Source organism: Bos javanicus, chromosome 3, assembly GCF_032452875.1.
Source record: "Bos javanicus breed banteng chromosome 3, ARS-OSU_banteng_1.0, whole genome shotgun sequence".
NCBI classification, from domain to species: Eukaryota; Metazoa; Chordata; class Mammalia; order Artiodactyla; family Bovidae; genus Bos; species Bos javanicus.
This window is the reverse complement of record NC_083870.1, coordinates 117,180,168-117,203,089: the sequence shown is the minus strand read 5'-3', so window position 1 is coordinate 117,203,089 and position 22,922 is coordinate 117,180,168. Positions and strand designations below refer to the sequence as shown.

Genomic DNA, 22,922 nt, shown 5'->3' with positions numbered 1-22,922 from the left:
AACCCTATGAACAATTCTTGTGTTTTTCATTTCCTTACTATAAACTTTACAATTGCTTATAAATTAACAGATCCCTTAAAAGTTGCTATCAGAACTGTAAATTGCTTAAGGCAAAAGTTAATTTTTTTTAATCTTTCACCGATTTTTTGTTTTTAAATTGAATATAGTTGGTTTACAACACTGTGTTAGTTTCAGGTGTTAGTTTCACAGCAAAGTGATTGACACACACATATTGCTTTTCAGATTCCCTTTGCATTATAGATTATTACAAGATTTTGAATATGTTCCACATATTATACAGTACGTCCTTGTTTATTATTTCATATATGCTATGCTATGCTAAGTCACTTCAGTCGTGTCTGACTCTGTGCGACCCCATAGACGGCAGCCCACCAGGCTCCCCCATCCCTGGGATTCTCCAGGCAAGAACACTGGAGTGGGTTGCCATTTCCTTCTCCAATGCGTGAAAGTGAAAAGTGAAAGTGAAGTCGCTCAGTCGTGTCCGACTCTTAGCGACCCCATGGATTGCAGCCTACCAGGCTCCTCTGTCCATGGGATTTTCCAAGCAAGAGTCCTGGAGTGGGGTGCCATTGCCTTCTCCGTATTTCATATATAGTAGTGTGTATATATTAATCCTAAACCTCTAATTTATCTCTCTCCTCCTCTCCTCTTTGGGAACCATAAGTTTGTTTTCTGTGTCTGTGAGTCTTTCTGTTTTATAAAAATAAGTTCATTTGTATCCTCCTTTTAAATTCCATATATAAGTGATATCATATAATATTTGTCTCTATCTGATTTACTTCACTTGGTATGATAATCTCTAGGTCCATTCATGTTGCTGTGCATGGCAATATTTCATTCTTTTTTATGGCTGAGTAAGCCTTTGACTGTGTGGATCACAATAAACTGGAAAATTCTGAGAGAGATGGGAATACCAGACCACCTGACCTGCCTCTTGAGAAACCTATATGCAGGTCAGGAAGCAACAGTTAGAACTGGACATGGAACAACAGATTGGTTCCACATAGGAAAAGGAGTACGTCAAGGCTGTATTGTCACCCTGCTTATTTAACTTATATGCAGAGTACATTATGAGAAACGCTGGGCTGGAAGAAGCACAAACTGGAATCAAGATTGCTAGGAGAAATATCAATAACCTCAGATATGCAGATGACACCACCCTTATGGCAGAAAGTGAAGAGGAACTCAAAAGCCTCTTGATGAAAGTGAAAGAAGAGAGTGAAAAAGTTGGCTTAAAGCTCAACATTCAGAAAACGAAGATCATGACATCTGGTCCCATCACTTCATGGGAAATAGATGGGGAAACAGTGGAAACAGTGTCAGACTTTATTTTTGGGGGCTCCCAAATCACTGCAGATGGTGACTTCAGCCATGAAATTAAAAGACGTTTACTCCTTGGAAGAAAAGTTATGACCAACCTAGATAGTATATTGAAAAGCAGAGACATTACTTTGCCAACAAAGGTCCGTCTAGTCAAGGCTATGGTTTTCCCAGTGGTCATGTATGGATGTGAGAGTTGGACTGTGAAGAAAGCTGAGTGCTGAAGAATTGATGCTTTTGAACTGTGGTGTTGGAGAAGACTCTTGAGAGTCCCCTGGACTCCAAGGAGATCCAACCAGTCCATTCTGAAGGAGATCAGCCCTGGGTGTTCTTTGGAAGGACAGATGCTAAAGCTGAAAGTCCAGTACTTTGGCCACCTCATGAGAAAAGTTGACTCATTGGAAAAGACTCTGATGCTGGGAGGGATTGGGGGCAGGAGGAGAAGGGGACAACAGAGGATGAGATGGCTGGATGGCATCACCGACTGGATGGACGTGAGTTTGAGTGAACTCAGGGAGTTGGTGATGGACAGGGAGGCCTGGTGTGCTGAGATTCATGGAGTCTCAAAGAGTCTGACATGACTGAGCGACTGAACTGAACTGACTGAATATTCCGTTGCATATAATACCACTTCTTTTTTTTTTTTTGTAAATTTATTTCTTTTAATTGGAGGCTAATTACTTTACAGTATTGTAGTGGTTTTGCCATACATTGACATGAATCAGCCACGAGTGTACATGTGTCCCTCATTCTGAACCCCCCTCCTCCCTCCCTCCCCATCCCATCCCTCAGGGTCATCCCAGTACACCAGCCTTGAGCTCCCTGTCTCATGCATTGAACCTGGACTGGCGGTCTGTTTCACATATGGTAATATACATGTTTCAATGCTATTCTCTCAAATCACCCCACCCTTGCCTTCTCCCACAGAGTCCAAAGGTCTGTTCTTTACATCTATGTCTCTTTCACTATCTCTCATATAGGGTTATCGTTACCATCTTTCTAAATTCCATATATATGCATTAATATATGCAATATATGCACTGTATTGCTGTTTTTCTTTCTGACTTACTTCACTCTGTATAATAGGCTCCAGCTTCATTCACCTCACCAGAACTGATTCAAATACATTATTTTTAATGGCTGAGTAATACTCCATTGTGTATATGTACCACAGCTTTCTTATCATTCATCTAGGACATCTAGGTTGCTTCCATGTCCTGGCTATTATAAACAGTGCTGCGATGAACATTGGGGTACATGTGTCTCGTTCAATTCTGGTTTCCTCGGGGTGTATGCCCAGCAGTGGGATCACTGGGTCATATGGCAGTTCTATTTCCAGTTTTTTAAGGAATCTCCACACTGTTCTCCATAGTGGCTGTACTAGTTTGCATTCCTATCAACAGTGTAAGAGGGTTCCCTTTTCTCTGCACCTTCTCCAGCATCCATTGTTTGTAGACGTTTTGAATGCCACTTCTTCTTTATCCATTCATCTGTTGATGGACACTTACGTTAATTCCAAGTCTTTGCTATTGTGAACTCTGCTACTATGAACACTGGGGCACGTGTATCTTTTTGAATTAGAATTTTCATCTTTTCCAGATATACACTCAATGGTTGGATTGCTGGATCATGTGGTAGCTCTATTTTTACTTTTTAAAGTAACTTCCATATTGTTTTACATGGTCTTTAAATTTTTTTTTTTAATGCGTTTGTGCTTATTTATTTGAATTAGTGGGTTTTTTAAAATGTGCAAAGCTGACATGTGGTGATATATGATAAATATATGCGGTAAAGAATATAAACAGTATAAAATGACAAGTCAAGCTCAAGCTTATCCCCCCTCCCAAGCCCATTTCCCCAGAGCAGTCATTAGCAGGGGTGTGTGTGCGCTCTTCCCGATTACTGTGTGTGGGTAAGTATGTGGACTCTGGAACCAGCTGCAGGAGTTGGACCCCGGCTGAGGACATCATCGCTGGGCTGCTACTTAGCCTCCCCCGGCTCAGTTCTCCCTTCTACATGGTGCGGAATAGCAATAGGATCTACAGAGCAGGCTTGTTCTGAATCAATATACACAAAACGCTCAGATTAGACCTGACACGGGCTGAATGCTTGGTGAATATTAACTGCTATTTGGAAAAGACCCTGATGCTGGGCAAGATTGAGGGCAGGAGGAGAAGGGGACAACAGAGGATGAGCTGCTTGGATGGCATCACCAATTCAACAGACGTGAATTTGAGCAAACTCCAGGAGGGGAGATAGTGAAGGACAGGGGAGGCTCGTGTGCCACAGTCCATGGGGTTGCATGACTTAGCGACGAACAACGTTTAGTATAGACCCGATTCATTCTTTTTAATGGTTGCAGAGTAGCCACTGCCGTGAGTTTACTGTCATTATTTCACTACTGTCCTATTGATGGACTGTTAACTTTGGGGGTTTTTGCTATTTAAATTATTTCTGCCATAAATATATTACAGATAATACTTAATATTACTGACATATACATGTTTAAAGTGATGTATGTGTGTGTTAGTCGCTCAGTCATGTCCAACTCTTTGCAACCCCATGGACTGTAGCACACCAGGCTCCTTTGTCCACGGGATTCTCCAGGCAAGAATAGTGGAGTGGGTTGCCATTTCCTTCTCCAAAAAGGCTGATGAAAGTATGTAAAATCAAGATGATAACCGTACTTAGCGCAGTCGCAATAAAGCATCACTGAGATCTGAGGAAGTATTGTCTTAGGAATTCCTGCTTTCGACTGAGTTAGCTTGAGACAGTGAATCACCCCAGTGTCCTAAATCCATCAACAGGAACACAGATGCTCTATTTGTTATAAGTATCTATTAAATCTTTTAAACTGACAGCTAGCCATGCTGAATTAAGAAGAATCTTGTGATATATAAATATAATTATATGTGATATATAAATATAATTATACATACATATGTATCATTCTACACACAAATGAAAACAATTATATCTATCCAACAAAGTCCTAAAATTGAATTGCTGAGTCAAAGGACGTATGCAATTCTTAAGAGAAACTTCTAGACTAGAATTTAAAAAGTTTAAGTTATTGAAACAATCTCAAAATAACAAAAATGTACAAGTATTATACAAAGAACTCCTCCCTCCAGTGTGTAAGTTGCTGACCTGATGCTTCAGTGTGGGTCGTGCAAACAAGGACAATCAACAAAATTTCAATCCACCCATCCAACTCAGTAAACAATATGTTGCTGTGTATAATCGTGAGAACCCTTTCCAGTTTTGTCATTTGTCTCAACAATAGCCTTTATTTTGAAGGATTCGGTTCCGAATGACTTCTTAATGTAGCTTTGGCGGGGGCAGAGGACAGGGGAGCGGGGAGGTGAGCCTGGTGGCCGCTGGCCAGGACCTCGGGGTGGGCTGCTGCTCCTCCTCCTGGCACTCTGGCCCCGCCCTTATCTTTGGGGCCCTGGCCCCCTCCTCCACTTCCGAGCTTCTCAGGGGCCCCCGGGGCCCTGGTGCTGCTCTCTGGCTCCCTGGCTTTTTGCCTCCGCCCTGTGTCTGTCCTTCCTGTTCACTTGCTTGGAGCTGGCTTTCTTTTTCCAGACTATGTGGTCCAGTCCTGTCTCTTAGAGAAAACTGATGCTTGGAGAGGAGCATCAGTTACACCCAAGGCCATACAGGGAGTCAGGGAGGCTCGCCTCCGCAACAGGGAGACTTGCGTAAAGCCATTGCAGGCCTTCAAGAAGTCGGCCTGGTGGGTGGACACCAGAGGGCAGTAGAGGGCCCCTCCCCACCTCCTTGTCTCAAAGTGGCTGGAGAAGCTGGTTTCTGAGATTTGAAGTGGACAGGACAAGCAAGGCGGGATGGCTGTCTCGTCCATGACTTCAGGAAGATCAGCATGGAAGGTGGGTCCCACGGGAGGGCCCTTTAATATCCCTGTCTCTGGGGGTAGCTGGGCAGGCAAGTCCCTTTGAGGGCTGGGCTGGGACTCTCCTTATCTCTGGCAGTGAAGAGGGCACCCCGGGGAGAGGAGGACCCTGGCCTGCTGGAGAGCATCCTATAGTGTCTGAAAGTGCCAGCTTCCCCGAGAAGGCAGGTGCAGGGTTCGTGCTGAAAGGCCTGTGGTCCCCTGTCCACCACCTTCCCTGGGTCCTCTTCAACTGACCAGCAGGCAGCAGTTCAGTCCACCCTGCCTTCTCCCCTGTCTGAATCCGCTGGGCTAGTGTGCCTTTGGGCCTCCCGGAACATCTGGATTTTTGAGATGAACACCCAGAAAGTTGAACACATGTAGAGTATCACCCTCAATCCCAGTCATGTTCTGAAAACTATAAGTGAAGTTGCTCAGTGTCCGACTCCGTGACGCCATGGACCATAGCCCACCAGGCTCCTCCGTCCTTGGGATTTTCCAGGCAAGAGTACTGGAGTGGGTTGCCATTTTCTTCTCCAGGGGATCTTCCCGACCCAGGGATAGAACCCGGGTCTCCCGCATTGTGGGCAGATGCTTTACCCTCTGAGCCACTAGGGAAGCCACTCTGTAAACTATAATTTAAAAGAAAATACATTTAAATGGCACAGTTCAGTCGCTCAGTTGTATCCGACTCTTTGTGGCCCCATGGACTGCAGCACGCCAGGCTTCCCTGTCCTTCACCAATTCCTGGAGCTTGCTCAAACTTGTGTTGGTCGAGTCAGTAATGCCATCCAACCATCTCATCCTCTGTTGTCCCCTTCTCCTCCTGCCTTCAATATTTCCCAGCATCAGGGTCTTTTCCAATGAATCAGTTCTTCTCATCAGGTGGCCAAAGTATTGGAATTTCAGTTTCAGCATCAGTCCTTCCAATGAACACCCAGGACTGATTTCCTTTAGGATGGACTGGTTGGATCTCCTTGCAGTCCAAGGGACTCTCAAGAGTCTTTCCAACACCACGGTTCAAAAGCATCAATTATTCGGTGTTCAGCTATAAATGGTGCAAATGAACTTATTTGCAAAACAGAAATAGAGTCACAGATGTAGAAAACAAACTTACGGTTACCAGGGGAGAAAGCAGGGAGTGGGGAGGGATAAGTTGGGAGACTGGGTCGACACGTACGCAATACTATATATAATATAGGTGACTATGAGGACCTTCTGTAGAGCACGGGGAACTCTGCTCGATACTCTGTAATGACCTACATGGGAAAAGAATCTAAAAAAGAGTGGACATGTGTACACGTTTAACTCATTCACTTGCTGTATACTGGAGACTAACGCAACCTTGTAAATCAACTATACACCAAGACAAATTTTTACAGAAGAAAATGCATTTACATCAGATACTGAATAATTTTCTTTCTTTTATAAATCTGAAAAACTGAGGAGAGTCCTGCTTTGGAAAGCGTTCCCCTGGCCTTGTGCTTGTTCTTCTGGGCGGGGAACCCTTGGGCCTTGGAGGAGGTGTCGCCTGACCTGCTGCCCGCCAGCTCTTCGGTACACAGGGCCCCGTGACTGCCCTCCACTCGGTGCAGTGCACACAGTGACCCCTGAGCTGTGTGTCTTGGGTCAGAACCACGCCAGGAGAGCGCCCAGCTGCTCTCCCAGCCCCCGCCCTCCTTCCCTCTAGCTCTGGGCTCCAGTCCTTTTTGAAATGATGTCCCTGCCCCACTTGCTTGCTCGTGTAAGCCCCACTGCATTAGGGTCTCAGCTCAGCTGTCCTTCCCTCCGAAAAGCATTTCCTGATGGTCCACCCCTCCCCACTATGAGACTCCCCATTTTCCCCTGCACGTTCTTGCAGAACCTGTCTCCTGGCTTACCCACCACATTTGTGAGAAGGTCTGGTAACGTCTTTGCTCCCCTGCTCTAAGCTCTGGAGCTCCAGGTCTGGGATGTTCACTTTCTGTAACTGAGGCCGTACATGGGGCTACCTTCCTTTTCGGAAGGCTGTGTGGTTCAGTCCTGTCTCTTACAGGTGAGAAAACTGGTGATCAGAGAGGGTGTGGCATGCACCCAAGGTCACACAGCTCTGGGAGTCCCAGGACTGTGGGATATTCTTGCTGCAGTACACGGTGCTTGGCACATGGTTGGCCTTTGAGAATTACTTGTTGAATAAATGCTTCTTGATAATCATAATTGCAGATTTTGAGGATGCTCTTGATTTTAACTTTGACTGATGAGTATTTTCCAAACAGAGCCCTGCCCCCACTGCCCTGGTGGACTGAGCTCATAGCATCTTCCCAGGGAGAAGGATCAGTTGAGAAGAAGGATGGTGGGAAGGCGGGTGGCAGGGATGGAAGAGGGAGACCTTCTGGGGCTGTCCTTCCCCTCTTTCCCTCACCCTCCATAGCCCAATGCCCAGCTCAGCTCAGCCCCTCCCCGTCTCGGTCTGAGATCCTTGCATTTTCTCCCTGGAAGGGTGTGTTGGAGGGCGCGAACAGCCCCTGTCTACTCAAACCTGCAGGGGATTTATTTGCCTGTTTCTACCCCATGTACAAGTGCTCGTTTTGGCAAATTGCTTCCCCCTCATCTGAACACATGAGGGATTGATTGTGATAAGTGCTGAGAGGGAGCTCTGATTAGCCAGCCAAGCCAGCCAAGAAGAGCGGGAAATCTCCTGAGGAATGAAACCCTTGACTCTAAAGCCATCAGACCATGCAGATTTTTGGGGTTTTGGAAGCGTCAGGTCATGTGAGGCTGGTGGGCCCTTGCCTTTCCCTACAATAGCTGAACTAGGAGTTTTCACCGTCAGGGATTCAGAAACTGAGCAGAAAAGGTTCAAACTGAAGGAGAGGAACTGAGGCGATTAAGTTTTATGTTCTGTTCTCAGAAGACCTCCCTTCTGAAAATCGCAGTCATGCTTATGAAGGGCAGGAGCATGGAGGAAACTGGCCTGAAGACCTACTGCGTGCCCAGTGAGCACCGTCTGGGTGCCTGACTTACATAATCTTGATTGCATTGGGTATCTGACCTTTACACTCTGTATTGTATTACAGCTAGTTCAAGTTCATGCAGTTAGAGACAGGAGATCAGATTCAAGGCCAGGTCTGAGTGTCTCAAAGCCTAGGCTTCCACCTGGCCAGGGGGCAGACTTTCCCTGCAGAGGAAGTGACCTGCTCAGTTCGCGCCCCAGAGCCAGGAGCGGAGAAGCTGTGACGAGCAGACCTGGAAACGCAAACCCGGAGCCCCTCTGGGGGTTACCTGCCAGGGCCCACGGAGGGCAGCGGCCAGGTGAGCCCCCAAGGGCCTCCTGCCCTCGTCACCCCCAGGCCTGGGTCCCCGCATCACGGTGTGACCGTGTCAGTTCCTTCCCGTGAACCCGGCACTCAGGCCCGTGAGTCCCAGAACGACCTGATTTCAGCTTCAACAGCGTATGAGTGGCACTTCACGTTCAACTCTTGGACGAATGTTCTGGAATATTTGCAGTGTTGCTGATGACCTTCCCTGTGGGGAAGTCGGTCACAAGACCTCTCACTGGAGCCGCCGCCACCCTCACTCTCTCTGTCTGGTGCCAGCACGGGGCTTGGGGGTCAGTGCCAGCTGGAACACGACCCAGAACAGGAGTGCCTTGCAGCAGTGTCTCGCCCCGCGGCCAAAGCCCGCTGCCAGCTGAGAAATGCGCCCCCACCCCACCCAGCCCATGGAGCCTCCTGCCCTCTCCCCCAGCCCCCTGCTCTCTGCCACACTCGTGATAACTGTCCAGTTCCCCACATCCTCCCTGAACCCCACACCCACTTACAGTTCCCAGCTTCCTGACCCCACGAAGCCTCACGGGCTTGCTTGTTTCCTAAAGTATAAGCTACGCCCTCCACTCGGGGTGGAAACTTGATGTCAAACTGGGCTTTCATGCCTTTCCTTTTTTTCTCCTTCACCTTCCAAACTGGCTCAAATTCTACCTGCTTTAGGGGCCAAGCTAGGACACTGGTTTTGAAATTAGCTTTGTAAGTGTTATTTCGGGTTTCTGGAGACACTTGATTAGAATGTTCAGGTTCGAAGTCATTTAAAAACTGTAATAAAAACCCAACATCCTTGTGAACCGGAGCAGCAGGCTTGGGTCTCTGTCCTCAGGGCTTGACATGAAAGCTGGAATGTTGATCATGGCAGTGTTTGCAGAAACCCATGTTTCCAGCCACCTATGGGCAGACTGTGCTGATAATCAGGCAGAATTTACCGTGGAGTTGCCACTAGACGGTTTCCAGATAAAACATAGGATGCCCAGCTAAATTTGAATTTTAGATAAACAATGAACAATTTCTTTTGCATCAGCTTGTTCTAAGTGTTTCATGGAGCATACACACTTATACTAAAATATTATTTGCTGTTTATGTGAAATTCGGATTTAACCAGGCATCTTGTACTGACATCTGGCAGATATGTGCCAGTGCTACAGAGGGAACACCCTGAGTATGTTTTCTCTGCTAACATCAGGACCTTGAGAGGAAAGTGCTGGCGTCCTGTGGCCTTAGGATGGGAACATTTGGGTGGGGAGTTTAAACTTGAACACCTAGATTTCCCAGAATGCTCTGAGCATAGAGAAGCAGGTCTTTTAGATGCTGGTACCCAGAGATGGGAGACTTTACTGGAGGTGGATGTCTTACAATGGGATGCTTGTCCTCAACATATGTCCTCATCTCACCTTATTTCCTCTAGATTACAAACTGGGGCCAGGTCTCAGCAGAGCCTAAGTGGGAATATAAAACAAATATACTCCTCACCAACACAGTGACAGATCGTGGCCAGTAGGTCTCACCCTACTGAGCAAAATGTGTGGGTGTGAACCTTGGAGATGCTGAATTGACTTTATTAGTTTGCAAGAATGCTCCCACGTGCCAGGATTGGACTTCCTGGCAAGGACGCTTAGAAATTATTTTAACAGACTGCTTTGTATCTTTTTTGTGAACCCGCTAACCCACCCCAGTCTCCCCAAGTTTTCAAGGGGGTGGGAAGGGCTCTGCAAGTCTTGAGCATGATGTAAATGAGATGTAGGCACTGCGATTGTCTTGCTAGAGTATGAAGTAAGAGCGTAGAGGGCCTAGGGAAGTAAGAACGTGAGACTGGCTCTATTATGTAAGGTTGTGTTAAGTCTCTGCTACCTGTCACGGTATCATCCTCAGGAACCTTGGCCATACTTGTTCGGCACACGGGTGAACCTTTCCTAGTTAGACCCAGTGTACGGGAAGTGGCAATCCCTCTGGTTGTCCAGGTAAGACTTACAGGCTCCAGAAGTTGGAAGCAGATCCTATAAAGATTCAGGGGGATGCAGCTTCGGTGAAGTTTTAGGGGTCTAGTGATCTAGAGTAGGCTGGAAGGTATCCTCTAAGGTAAAGGCAACTTATTCACTTTGGGGTCCCTACCACAGAGACAGAGCCACCCGCTGGATGAAACTCCGGATTTTGGAGATGACTTTTGCCTCGCTTGGGAATACCACTACAATCCATTCAGCAAATTTTTTGGAAGGCTGGCAGGTTTGAGTGGGGCTAGAGGATAGGAGAATTCCACCGCAGGTTTAGGCATTAATGCAAGCCTCTCTGATTGATCAGGGAACTGGAGGAAATAAGATAGGAAGACTGGAGACAGAGGGGCGTGCGTGTGAATCTCGGGAGTACCATGAGTGACTCTTGCATCTCAAGTCGGTGCCCAGCAGAGGCTGTCTCCAGCAGAAGGGACACTAAATGGATAGATATATTGGGAGCCCTTCCTGAGGAGGGCAGCCTCTGTGCTTGGCCACCTTAGTGTCTACATGGGTCCAGCTGTACAGTGTCCCTCTCACCACGGCTGATATAGCTGCTTCTGTTGCCCAATATCTGATGCTAAACCCTTTATGTGGTACCCTGCCTTGAGACATTAGCAGTCCCTGGGATTGGTGTGTACTAGGGGTTCTTGCCTTGAGAACCCCATGAACAGTATGAAAAGGCAAAATGATAGGATACTGAAAGAGGAACTCCCCAGGTCAGTAAGTGCCCAATATGCTACTGGAAATCAGTGGAGAAATAACTCCAGAAAGAATGAAGGGATGGAGCCAAAGCAAAAACAATACCCAGCTGTGGATGTGACTGGTGATAGAAGCAAGGTCTGATGCTGTAAAGAGCAACATTGCATAGGAACCTGGAATGTCAGGTCCATGAATCAAAGCAAATTGGAACTACTCAAACAAGAGATAGCAAGAGTGAACGCTGACATTCTAGGAATCAGCGAACTAAAATGGACTGGAATGGGTGAATTTAACTCAGATGACCATTATATCTACTACTGCAGGAAGGAATCTCTTAGAAGAAATGGAGTAGCCATCATGGTCAACAAAAGAGTCTGAAATGCAGTACTTGGATGCAATCTCAAAAACGATAGAATGATCTCTGTTCGTTTCCATGGCAAACCATTCAATATCACAGTAATCCAAGCCTATGCCCCAACCAGTAATGCTGAAGAAGCTGAAGTTGAATGGTTCTATGAAGACCTCCAGGACATTTTAGAACTAACACCCCAAAAAGATGTCCTTTTCATTATAGGGGACTGGAATGCAGAAGTAGGAAGTCAAGAAACACCTGGGGCAACAGGCAAATTTGGCCTTGGAATATGGAATGAAGCAGGGCAAAGGCTAATAGAGTTTTGCCAAGAGAATGCACTGGTCTTAGCAAACACCCTCTTCCAACAACACAAGAGAAGACTCTACACATGGACATCACCAGATGGTCAACACTGAAATCAGATTGATTATATTCTTTGCAGCCAAAGATGGAGAGGCTCTATACAGTCAGCAGAAACAAGACCGAGAGCTGACTGTGGCTCAGATCATGAACTCCTTATTGCCAAATTCAGACTTAAGTTGAAGAAAGTAGGGAAAACCACTAGACCATTCAGGTATGACCTAAATCAAATCCCTTATGATTATACAGTGGAAGTGAGAAATAGATTGAAGGGAATAGATTTGAAAGATAGAGTGCCTGATGAACTATGGATGGAGGTTTGTGACATTGTACCAGAGATAGGGATCAAGACCATCCCCATGGAAAAGAAATGCAAAAAAGCAAAATGGCTGTCTGTGGAGGCCTTACAAATAGCTGTGAAAAGAAGAGAAGTGAAAAGCAAAGGAGAAAAGAATACACAGAAGAATTGTACAAAAAAGATCTTCATGACCCAGATGATCACGATGGTGTGATCACTCGCCTAGAGCCAGACATCCTGGAATGTGAAGTCAAGTGAGCCTTAGAAAGCATCACTATGAACAAAGCTAGTGGAAGTGATGGAATTCTAGTTGAGCTATTTCAAATCCTGAAAGATGATGCTGTGAAAGTGCTGCACTCAATATGCCAGCAAATTTGGAAAACTCAGCAGTGGCCACAGGACTGGAAAAGGTCAGTTTTCATTCCAATCCCAAAGAAAGGCAATGCCAAAGAATGCTCAAACTACCGCACAATTGCACTCATCTCACATGCTAGTAAAGTAATGCTCAAAATTCTCCAAGCAAGGCTTCAGCAATACGTGAACTGTGAACTTCCAGATGTCCAAGCTGGTTTTAGAAAAGGCAGAGGAACCAGACATCAAATTGCCAACATCCACTGGATCATCGAAAAAGCAAGAGAATTCCAGAAAAACATCTATTTCTGCTTTATTGACTATGCCAAAGCCTTTGACTGTGTGAATCACAATAAACTGTGGAAAATTCTTCAAGAGATGGGAATACCAGACCACCTGACCTGCCTCTTGAGAAACCTATATGCAGGTTAGGAAGAAACAGTTAGAACTGGACATGGAACAACAGACTGGTTCCAAATAGGAAAAGGAGTACATCAAGGCTGTATATTGTCACCCTGCTTATTTAACTTCTATACAGAGTACATCATGAGAAACACTGGGCTGGAAGAAGCACAAGCTGGAATCAAGATTGCCAGGAGAAATATCAATAACCTCAGATATGCAGATGATATCACCCTTATGGCAGAAAGTGAAGAGGAACTAAAAAGCCTCTTGATGAGAGTGAAAGAGGAGAGTGAAAAAGTTGGCTTAAAGCTCAACATTCAGAAAACGAAGATCATGACATCTGGTCCCATCACTTCATGGGAAATAGATGGGGAAACAGTGGAAACAGTGTCAGACTTTATTTTGTTGGGCTCCAAAATCACTGCAGATGGTTATTGCAGCCATAAAATTAAAAGACTCCTTGGAAGAAAAGTTATGACCAACCTAGATAGCATATTGAAAAGCAGAGACATTACTTTGCCAACAAAAGTCCATCTAGTCAAGGCTATGGTTTTTTCAGTGGTCATGTATGGATGTGAAAGTTGGACTGTGAAGAAAGCTGAGTGCCGAAGAATCGATGCTTTTGAACTGTGGTGTTGGAGAAGACTCTTGAGAGTCCCTTGGACTGCAAGGAGATCCAACCAGTCCATCCTAAAGCAGATCATTCCTGGGTGTTCATTGGAAGGACTGATGCTAAAGCTGAAAGTCCAGTACTTTGGCCACCTCATGTGAAGAGTTGACTCATTGGAAAAGACTCTGATGCTGGGAGGGATTGGGGGCAGGAGGAGGAGGGGACGACAGAGGATGAGATGGCTGGATGGCATCACCAACTCGATGGACATGAGTTTAAGTAAACTCAGGGAGTTGGTGATGGACAGGGAGGCCTGGCGTGCTGCGATTCATGGGGTCCAAAGGGTTGGACACGACTGAGTGACTAAACTGAACTGAACTGAACTGAGGGGTTGCCAGGCATTTAGAATGTTCAATTGAAAAGGATTTAGGATTTTGGTCCTGGAATAAGTTGCATAAACTCAACTTTCCCTGCTCATCTACCCTAAAAGCAAATAAATACCCTGGAAATTATTCAACAAATGAGACAAGGACTCTGAAAGGTGGGTGGAAGAGGGTGAATGGGCCTGAGACCTCATGACTGGAGAAAGGACCACATGGTGAGTTCCCTGCAGTTTCCTCTGGTCCTCTGCACGGCCCTGGGATGGGTGCCAGAGAAATCTGCAACCAGAACCTCCAACAGGCATAGATTTTAAAAAAACCCACATCTAGAAAAGTCTGCCTTTCTGGTTAAAGTACTGGGGAAGGGGAAGTCCAGTAGAAACTTGATGAGGGGCTGCCCTCCCCGCTCAACAACCGCGATCCCAGCAGGCATTCTGATCTGTGAGCAGCAGTGACAGCATCCAGGTCACCCCAGCTCCTCCACAGCTGGGTCCCTGGGCAATCCATCTGCCCACAGCTGTGAAGCTGTTACCGAGCCAATCTTGGGTCCACTCACTCATGCTCAGTAAAGCCAGTCTACTGACAGGATTGTGGTGAAGGAAAGTGCAATGTTTATTGCAAGAACCAAGCAAGGAGTCCAGGTAGCTAGTGCTCAAAAGGCTGAAATGCCCGATGGGTTTCAGAAAAACAGTTTTAAAGACCAGATGAGGGAGGGGTTTCCCAGGGTGTGTGATTGGCTCATGCACAATTCTCTGATTGGTTGATGGTGCGATAACAGGGTTACCTCACAGGGGTAAACATTATCCACCCTTCGGCACCAATAGGTCTGGGGCTGCAAGGTCATGATCAGCAAGTAGTCAATTTCTTCTCTTTGGTGGAGGCTTTAGCATCTGTAAAACAGGTAATGTGCGCCAGATACTATTACCTAGGTACTTCTTTTTTGTGCTTGTATGCTTAGTCTTGTCCGACTCTTTGCAACCCCATGGACTGTAGCCAACCAGGCTTCTCTGTTCATGGGATTTCCTAGATAAGAATACTGGAGTGCATTGCCATTTCCTTCTGTAGGGAGTCTTCCCGCCCCAGGGAGTGAAATCGCGTCTCCTCTGTCTCCTGCATTGCAGGTGGATTCTTTACCCACTGAGCCATAGGGGAAGCTTTACTTCTTTTAAAAAAATTATTATTTATTTATTTGGCCACACTGGGACTTAGTTGTGGCTTGTGGGATCTAGTTTCCTGACTAGGGATCAAACCCAGGGGCTCCTGAATTGGGAGCATGGAGCCTTAGCCACTGGACCATCAGGGAGGTGTCCAGAGGTGTACCATCAGTAGGTACCTCTCAGAGGAGCCACAGCAGAGGATATGGGGTCTGTCCTAGGAAGACAACATAGGGTCCTGCTCTGTTATAAGGCCTTGGGTCTCCTTGCCCTCCACCCAGTGGCATAAGGAGACCCAGGCCAGTGGTTTCTTCCCCACCACACTGAGGTCCGTCCAGTGATGGCAAGTGGCCCAGAGCAGTGCCTCCTGGCCCCAGAGACACCGCCAGCAGAGACCAAGTGGACTGAGTGGGACCCCCAGCAGCACAGGAAGAATGAAGACTCATGTGACTCAGTGAGGACTCAGGACACTAAAAGGTCTTGAACTGATGCCCCCCAAAGTAGGCCAGGACTTACACCTCAACTAAACAGATGACTGTTGCCAAAACCGAAGATTTTATTAGGACGGGGTATCCTAACATAATAGCCAAAATGTCTCGGATATAATAGAAAATCACTGGTGCTGCCAAGAACCAGGAAAACCACTGGCTGAGAAAAGACAGTGAACAGAGGCCGGTACTTAGATGAGTCAGATGCTGGACTCACCTGGCACAGATTTCAGAGCAGCTGTCACATATCAGGGGGTGGGCCCAGCTTCACTGGGGGTGGGTCCAGCTTCATTAGGGTGGACCCATAGTTACCCCTGGAGAAGGAAATGGCAACCCACTCCAGTATTCTTGCCTGGAGAATCCCAGGGACGGAGGAGCCTGGTGGGCTGCCGTCTATGGGGTCGCACAGAGTTGGACACGACTGAAGTGACTTAGCAGCAGCAACAGTCAGATATCAATGTCACTGCTTTAAAATCAATGTCAGAAAGGCCTCAATAATCAATTATAAGTCATGGCCTTATGAAACATTAGTACTTAGAATCAAGAGACAGGGTGTTATCTACTTTCTGTGTGATCGTGGGGGCCATTTTCAACCTTACTGAGCTTTGATTTCTCTGCCTGCAAGACAGAAGTAGTGTATTTTATCTGGCAGTGAGATGAATCATACAACACGCTGGCAACATTTTTGGTGCCCGCTCAGCAACCATATCCCTTCTACACTGTTCTCAGGGAGAGAAGAGGTGCTCCCGGCTGAGAATACGCAGCTTTCCAGCCTCCCTTGCAGCTAGGATGGACAAGGCACAGTTCCGGATGACAGAGATGTGGGAGTTCCTGGAGAGAGAGTCCTTTCCGGAACAAAGCAGGTAAACCTCACTGGGGTAAACCTGTGCAAATTGTGCTTTCCCTTTCTTTCCACCTGGAACTTGGATGTGGGGTCTGGAGCTGCAGCAGGTATCTGGCTGCAGGTAGTAGAGGGTAAGGGTAGAAAGCCTCCCTGCTAAGGCTCCTGGGGTGGAAAGATGAGCCTGGACCCCTGAGGGCATTGCTGGTGCTCCTGGCAGGCAGTCACCTCTGAACTCCTTGTTATGGGGAGAAAACAAACACCCACTATTGAGGCCAGCATACGTTGGGTTTTCTGAGATTGTAGCAGAATGTGCTGCTGATTTAATGAGGAAGGTGAGGAAGGGAGCGTTAGTGACAATTCATTCAGAGCCAGGAACTATTCTGAAGGTGAGAGTTAGTCACCTTTAATCCTGGGAGGTCGGGGCCAGTTCTGTCCCCATTTCAGGGGGTGTGAGCGCCTGACAAAGATCCGCAGTAAGTAGAAGGAGGGGCAGGAAGGCGTCTGCCCCACCCGCTGTGTGGCTCAGTGAACGTGAGTGGTTAGTATTTCTTTGACTTTGGTGTGTTTGTGTGAGACGCACTGACCTTCCTCCTGCTCGGCCTCTCTTCCTGCCTCCTTCCCGCATCCTAACCTTCGGCCTCGTGGGTTCCACACGGTGCACAGCCTCCTGTTCTAAAGGAGGCCGCAGGGCGGAGGTGGTCAACCCTCTAAGGTCCATTGAGGCTGGCCCGGGCTCTTGCCTGTGAGTCCTGCTTTCCCACCTTTAACACTGGACACCTTCCTGCGCTCAGAGAGCATGAGGAGGCTCTGGGAAAGTGCTGGCAGCTGGAGAGGGCACCCACGCAGCTGGAGGGGGTGCCCATGCAGCGGGATTCCCACAGTGGGAATGAGGTCCTGTCTCACCCTCACTAGCCAGGCTCCCTCCTTCCCACCCCACATCCCCCCTGAGTCCACCCACGTCTCCATCTGGGCCTGGCTGAGGCCTCAGAGGCGTTCCATTTGTGGCCAAAGAGATTAATTCAAACGCATAATTAAAGACAGGGAAGCGGCTTCTGCTGGAGGGTGGGCCCTGCCCAAGCATGCAGGCGCCCTGCCCACCCTCTCACGTCTGTCCCCTGGGGTGGGGCCCATGGGAGACCCTCCATCCCAGCCCAGCAGGGGCCAGTTGGCAGCAGGGAAGCCCAGAGCTCTCCAGGGCCTCCTGCGACCCTGGGGGGTGCCCCTCTCCAGTGTACTCACTCCCTCTGGGACACGGAGCCCCCACCTCCCTCCTGCCCTTTGACTAGGAGACCCTCATCAAAACCTCGCAATTACAGTGCATCAGTGATGACTAGGGCCTTCCAGCCTAGAACATGGGGTATATTACGCCCTGCCCACAGTGTGATTCGAGATAAAGCCAGCCCAGGCCAGGGAGTGGTCCTGACAATTCAGAAACAGATCCCCCTCTGCTCGCACCCGTCCCAGCCAAGGCTTTCACCTACAGTCATTACTTGAATATATTTTATTGTTTTGTTTTTAGTACTGAGTTTAAGGGAAATCTCATCTCTTGGTGCACCTGCCCTGCTTGGTGGGGGCCCAGGCCCCCGAGTGCTGGGCTCCTGGGGAAGTCCGCTCCCAGAGGGCTGTCATTCACAACTGCGGGGACCCCGACTGGCATCACTTTGCCCCCCACCCTCCCCGCCCCATGTTTCCGGTACAGCTGAGGGAGCCCCGAGTCCTCCCGGGCTGGGAGAGGGTGGGGTGGCGCCAGAGCCGGGATTTCCCTCCACCCACACATCTGGGGTTGAGATCCTTGGCCTGGTGCCCATCACAGCCCCTGGACCTCGGGGCCAGCAGAGGCCTCCAGGGACCCCCACCTCCCACCCCCATGACGCCTGGGGCTCTCCAGCCAGGGTGCCCTTACTCTCCACCCCCAACTGGCAGCTCCTGCTAGGAAGTTGCTCCTGGAAACTCCCTTCTGTCTGGAACCACCCAAGGAGCCCCAGTCCCTGCCCCTCCTCCAACAGGGCAGACCCAAGGGGGCATCGCTTCTGGCCACTGCTGCAGGGCAGGGGGGCAGCAGGTGGGTGGGCCTGAAGGCTGGGTGAGAGAAGGGGCCAGAGTTATCCTAACTCTTGGGAGGCGGACGGGTGGGACCTTGGTCGACCATTTCCCAGGAAACAGTGGGAGCCTATCCGGGACTGTTGGCGGCTCAGTCGTGTCACGGGTTCTGTGGTTCCTGGCGTGGGGCCGGCCGCTGAGGCTGTGGGAATATGTGTCCTGGGTTGCAGGGTGCTGAGTCAGTGCTCTGCAGAGGTGCCGGAAAGCCTCCTTCTCACGGTCTGCACGCACCACCCACTACCCAAGGAGCTTCCCCGGAGGGTGGGGTCCTTCCGCTTGTCACTTCTGTAATGGCCTCTGGGGCAGGCGGCCCTGGGACCACTGCTCCCTCAGCCCGGGGTGTGCTCCACTGCTCTGTCTTACAACTGCTCTCCTACCAGCCTGGCTGTGCACCCCACAGGTGACCCTGAGTGCCTGCTCCCTACAGCCATGGTCTGGGCAGGAAACAGCCAGAAGGGTTGCTGCCCAGGGGCCCTGGGCAGAGGAGTGGGCAGAGTTGAGGGAACTAGTACAGGAGGCAGACTTGGCCCTGGAGCTGGTCACAGCGGAGGCCACTGCAGAGGTCATAGCAGAGGCCATGGAGGAGGCCACAGCGGGGGCCATGCGGGAGGTCAGAGCGGAGACCACAGAGGAGGGCACAGCGGGGGCCATAGGGGAGGCCAGAACAGAGGCCATGGGGGAGGCCACAGGAAGGCCACAGCCGAGGCCACGGGGGAGGCCACAGCAGGGGCCACGGGGGAGGCCACAGGAAGGCCACAGCTGAGGCCATTGCCAAGGTGGGTTTTAAGGGGGAGGTGAGGGTGTGTTTTCAGGCCTGTGGAGTGTGGAGCTGTAAGAGGCCGTGTCACCAGCACTGTGGGGGCAGCACATCCAGGGCCACTGCGGGCAGGGAGGGGACACGGAGCGTGCTCTCCAGGCCTGGTGGCACCCCTCACTGGCTGAGTCTGCTGGGAAGCCAGAAGCAGGCAGGCCTGCAGTTGATGCTGGGCACAGAGGTCAGGGCCTGGGACCCAGAGCGTGGTGGGGAGCCTCTGAAGGGGCAAACATCTCCCCCGCCGCTGACTGTGGGCTGGCCCTGCATGTCCCTGAGTCCCCGGAAGCCCTTTCTGCCCAGGCTTCTGGGTCCCTCAGAGCAGCAGCTGGTGGTGTGAGAGGCTGCTGACCCCACCCAAGTCTGCCGGCCCTTTGGTCCTGGGATCCCTCCCAGGCAGGCGATGTGAGGGGAGGCTCCAGGGAGGACAGAGCCTCCCCGCCCCTCTGTCTCCCGCATCCCACCTGATTTCGTTCCCATCTGTGGGCCGGGCACCCACCATGGTGTCTGCAGAGCCGGTGCTCAACACACAGCTGTGGGGCCAGTGAGTAAGTGGGTGCTGAGTCCCACCGTGCATTTGCAAAGAAACCACCCCTTGGGAGCGGGGGAGGTGGCCTCGGGCTTCACGGGGGCTGGGGTGCGGTGCTGGTGTCCCCAGGGCCCTGTGAACGGGGTGGTGCCCTGGGCACTGTGCCTGGGCCCAGGTGGCAGTCAACTGCTCCCGCTGCCCGTCAAGTGGTGACCACCAATCTAAGACTGGCTCCCGGACATGGGGCCCTGGTGCCACGTGCAGCCCTGTTCTGGGTCACTTAGATAACGTCACTCAGTCCCCAGGGCGCTCCTGTGGGATAAACACTGCTGCAAACACCCCCGCTTTACTGATCAGGAGACCGGGGCTCAGGCAGGGCGAGTGTCAGCGGAGTGAATCTCCAAAGGTCGCTGGACAGCGCAGTGGGGCTGGTTCCCTCTCAGGTCTGAACCGCTCCACCAAGAAGGCCCCCTGGGCCACTGGTGCCCCGTGCTGGTCCTGGGGAGATTGACAGCTGAGGCCAGGCTCTGCTGACCCCCAGTCTGGTGACTGCTGGGCTGGCCCTTGGGTGGAGGTCAGGCACCAGCATGTGTCTCTCCAACCTCTCCATCACCTTTCCCTCCAGACACTCCTCTGACCCCTCACCACAGACCTGCCCCCTGCACCCTAGCCTGGAGGGTACCCTGTGCTTAGTTGGGTCCTACTAAGTCAAGACAGAGCCTAAGACTAAGACAGAGGGCTGGGGGGCTTTGTCCTCCCTGGAGGGTTCTTTCACACCACCTGCCTGTGGAGGGGGCCCAGGCAGCTCAGTGGTGTCCAACTCTGCCATCCCATGGACTGTAGCCCACCAGGCTCCTCTGTCCATGGGATTCTCCAGGCAAGAATACTGGAGTGGGCTGCCATGCCCTCTTCCAGGGGATCTTCCCAATCCAGGGATCGAACCCAGGTCTCCCACATTTCAGGAAAAATTCTTTACCATCTGAGCCACCAGGGAAGCCTGGAGGTTACACTGGTACCCTCTAAAAAGCCCCAGAGCTGTTCTCCTAGTGAACAAGAAATTGAGTGTTAGTAGCTCAGTCATGTCTGACTCTTTGTGACCCCATGGACTGTAGCCTGCCAGGCTGCTCTGTCCGTGGAATTCTCCTGGGGATCTTCCTGACCCAGGGATCGAACCTGGGCCTCCTGCATTACAGGCAGATTCTTTAGCATCTGAGCCACCCTCATCTCACCCAGTAAATGCCCCACCTCTCTGCAGAGGGAGCTTCCAGCGTGGGCATCTCCCCTGCCCACTTGCTAGGTTTCCCCTGGTCTCTCTCCCACAGCTCCCTTAACCTTGGAGTGTAATAGGCTGCCTGCCCTCCAGGAGCTCAGGACGGAGGGCAGTGGCCACGGACCTGGAGGTCTGTACCTTCTGGAAATTCATCCTGGAACCTAGGAAAGAACCCTTCAGGCCAGCCCGGGTGGGACTCCGTGGTCCACAGGCTGGTTCCCGCTGCCCTCTGCTGCTCTCTCCTGGCCAGAGTGGGTTACTACAGCCAGCCCTGCTCACCCCGGGGGACCCAGAATCCCCAGGCCCTGGTCTCAGCCCCACAACAGCCCTCTGTCCAGCTGCCCTGACCTGGAGCCCACGCAGCCCCCACCCCCACCACGAGGAGCTTGGGGGCGCTGTCAGGCTGCCTTATCTGATCTCCATGAGTGACTGAGGCACCTGTATAATCACAGACTTCTCCGGGGCAGACCTAGCAGCGAGCTTTAAGGTTTATATTCTTCTGCTCAATGGCTTGCCATGTCTGGAGGTGTCTGGTTTCAACTCGATGGTCTTTGGAGTCCTAGCACATCTATGCTTGATTTCACAGGCAGGATGACTTCAGACGTCTGGAGGGCAAAGCCTGCAACGGTCCTGCCAAAACGTCCCTTGTGTGAAGTCCGGAATGGACATCTGCCGGCCGGAAAGTCCTCCAGCCCGGAAAGCATCCCAAATCTGGTGGCCAGAGCCCACTGGGCGCATCCGTGTGTCCCTGCACATGATGAGTTCGGACCCTGATGAAGCAGCTGGGCAGTTTCGGCCCCAGGGGGCACACCCCACCCTTGTCCATTTGCAGACAAGGTGCTTGGGAGCTGAGCCGGGCTGGCTGGATGAGACGAGCTTACCCTGTCTTTATGGTTCTTCTCCTTGGATCTTGTGAGCGTTGATCGAAGCAAAGGGCTCCCTGTTGCTGGCCCTTCTAAAGTGTTCCATCGCTGTCCCACTGGACTGAGTTAAAGAGATATCACTAGTAGGAACACCTTCTTCCTCCCTCCCTCCCTTCCTTCCTGTTTACCAACTATGAGTCTGCTTGGGCTGCTGTAAGAAAACACCGCAGACTCGGTGGCTTAAACCGTAGCAATGAACGTTCTCCCCCTTTTGGAGGCTACAAGTCCAGGATCAAGCTTCCCACTGGTCTGGTTTCTGAGAAGCGCTTTCTTCTTGGCTTGCCAATGGCTGCCTCCTCGCTGTGCTGTGTCCTCGCATGGCCTTTCCTCTGTGAGTCTGTGTGGACAGAGAAGGAGAGAGATTTGTCCTGGCTCCTCCCGTTCTTATAAGGACACCAGTCCTATGGGATCAGGACCCCACCCTTATGACTTCAGTAAACTTTCTCCACCCCCTTACGAGCCCTGTCTCCAAATACAGTCACATGGGGTTTAGGGCTCAACATATGAATTTTGAAGGGATGCGAACATTGAGCCTACAGCCCTATTCATTTTGGTAAGACGAGAATAAAACAGAGCTCTCAAATAACTTCCCCCCCTCTGGAAGCCTCTGGATAAAATTCCCCAGGTTGCACTTATTGTTGGCTGAGACGGAAAGCTTCGTCATGTGCGGGTTGAATATTAGCGAGCATCTGGTGTGAAAGAATCAAAAGAAAAGAAAGATAGAGAGTGAAGCCGCTCAGTCCTGTCCGACTCTTTGCGACCCCATGGGCTGCAGCCCACAAGGCTCCTCCGTCCATGGGATTTTCTAGGCAAGAGTACTGG

General features: G+C 50.2%; 1 long non-coding RNA gene across 1 annotated transcript; it reads right to left on the bottom strand.

The window, feature by feature from the left end:
• Positions 1-21,647: 21,647 nt before the first annotated feature.
• On the bottom strand, positions 21,648-22,681 carry LOC133244937 (uncharacterized). The gene is made up of 2 exons (XR_009735559.1): positions 22,059-22,681; positions 21,648-21,925 (listed from the first exon to the last, which is right to left on the bottom strand). It is a non-coding gene; the product is annotated as an uncharacterized LOC133244937 (long non-coding RNA).
• Between the last annotated feature and the right edge of the window lie 241 nt (positions 22,682-22,922).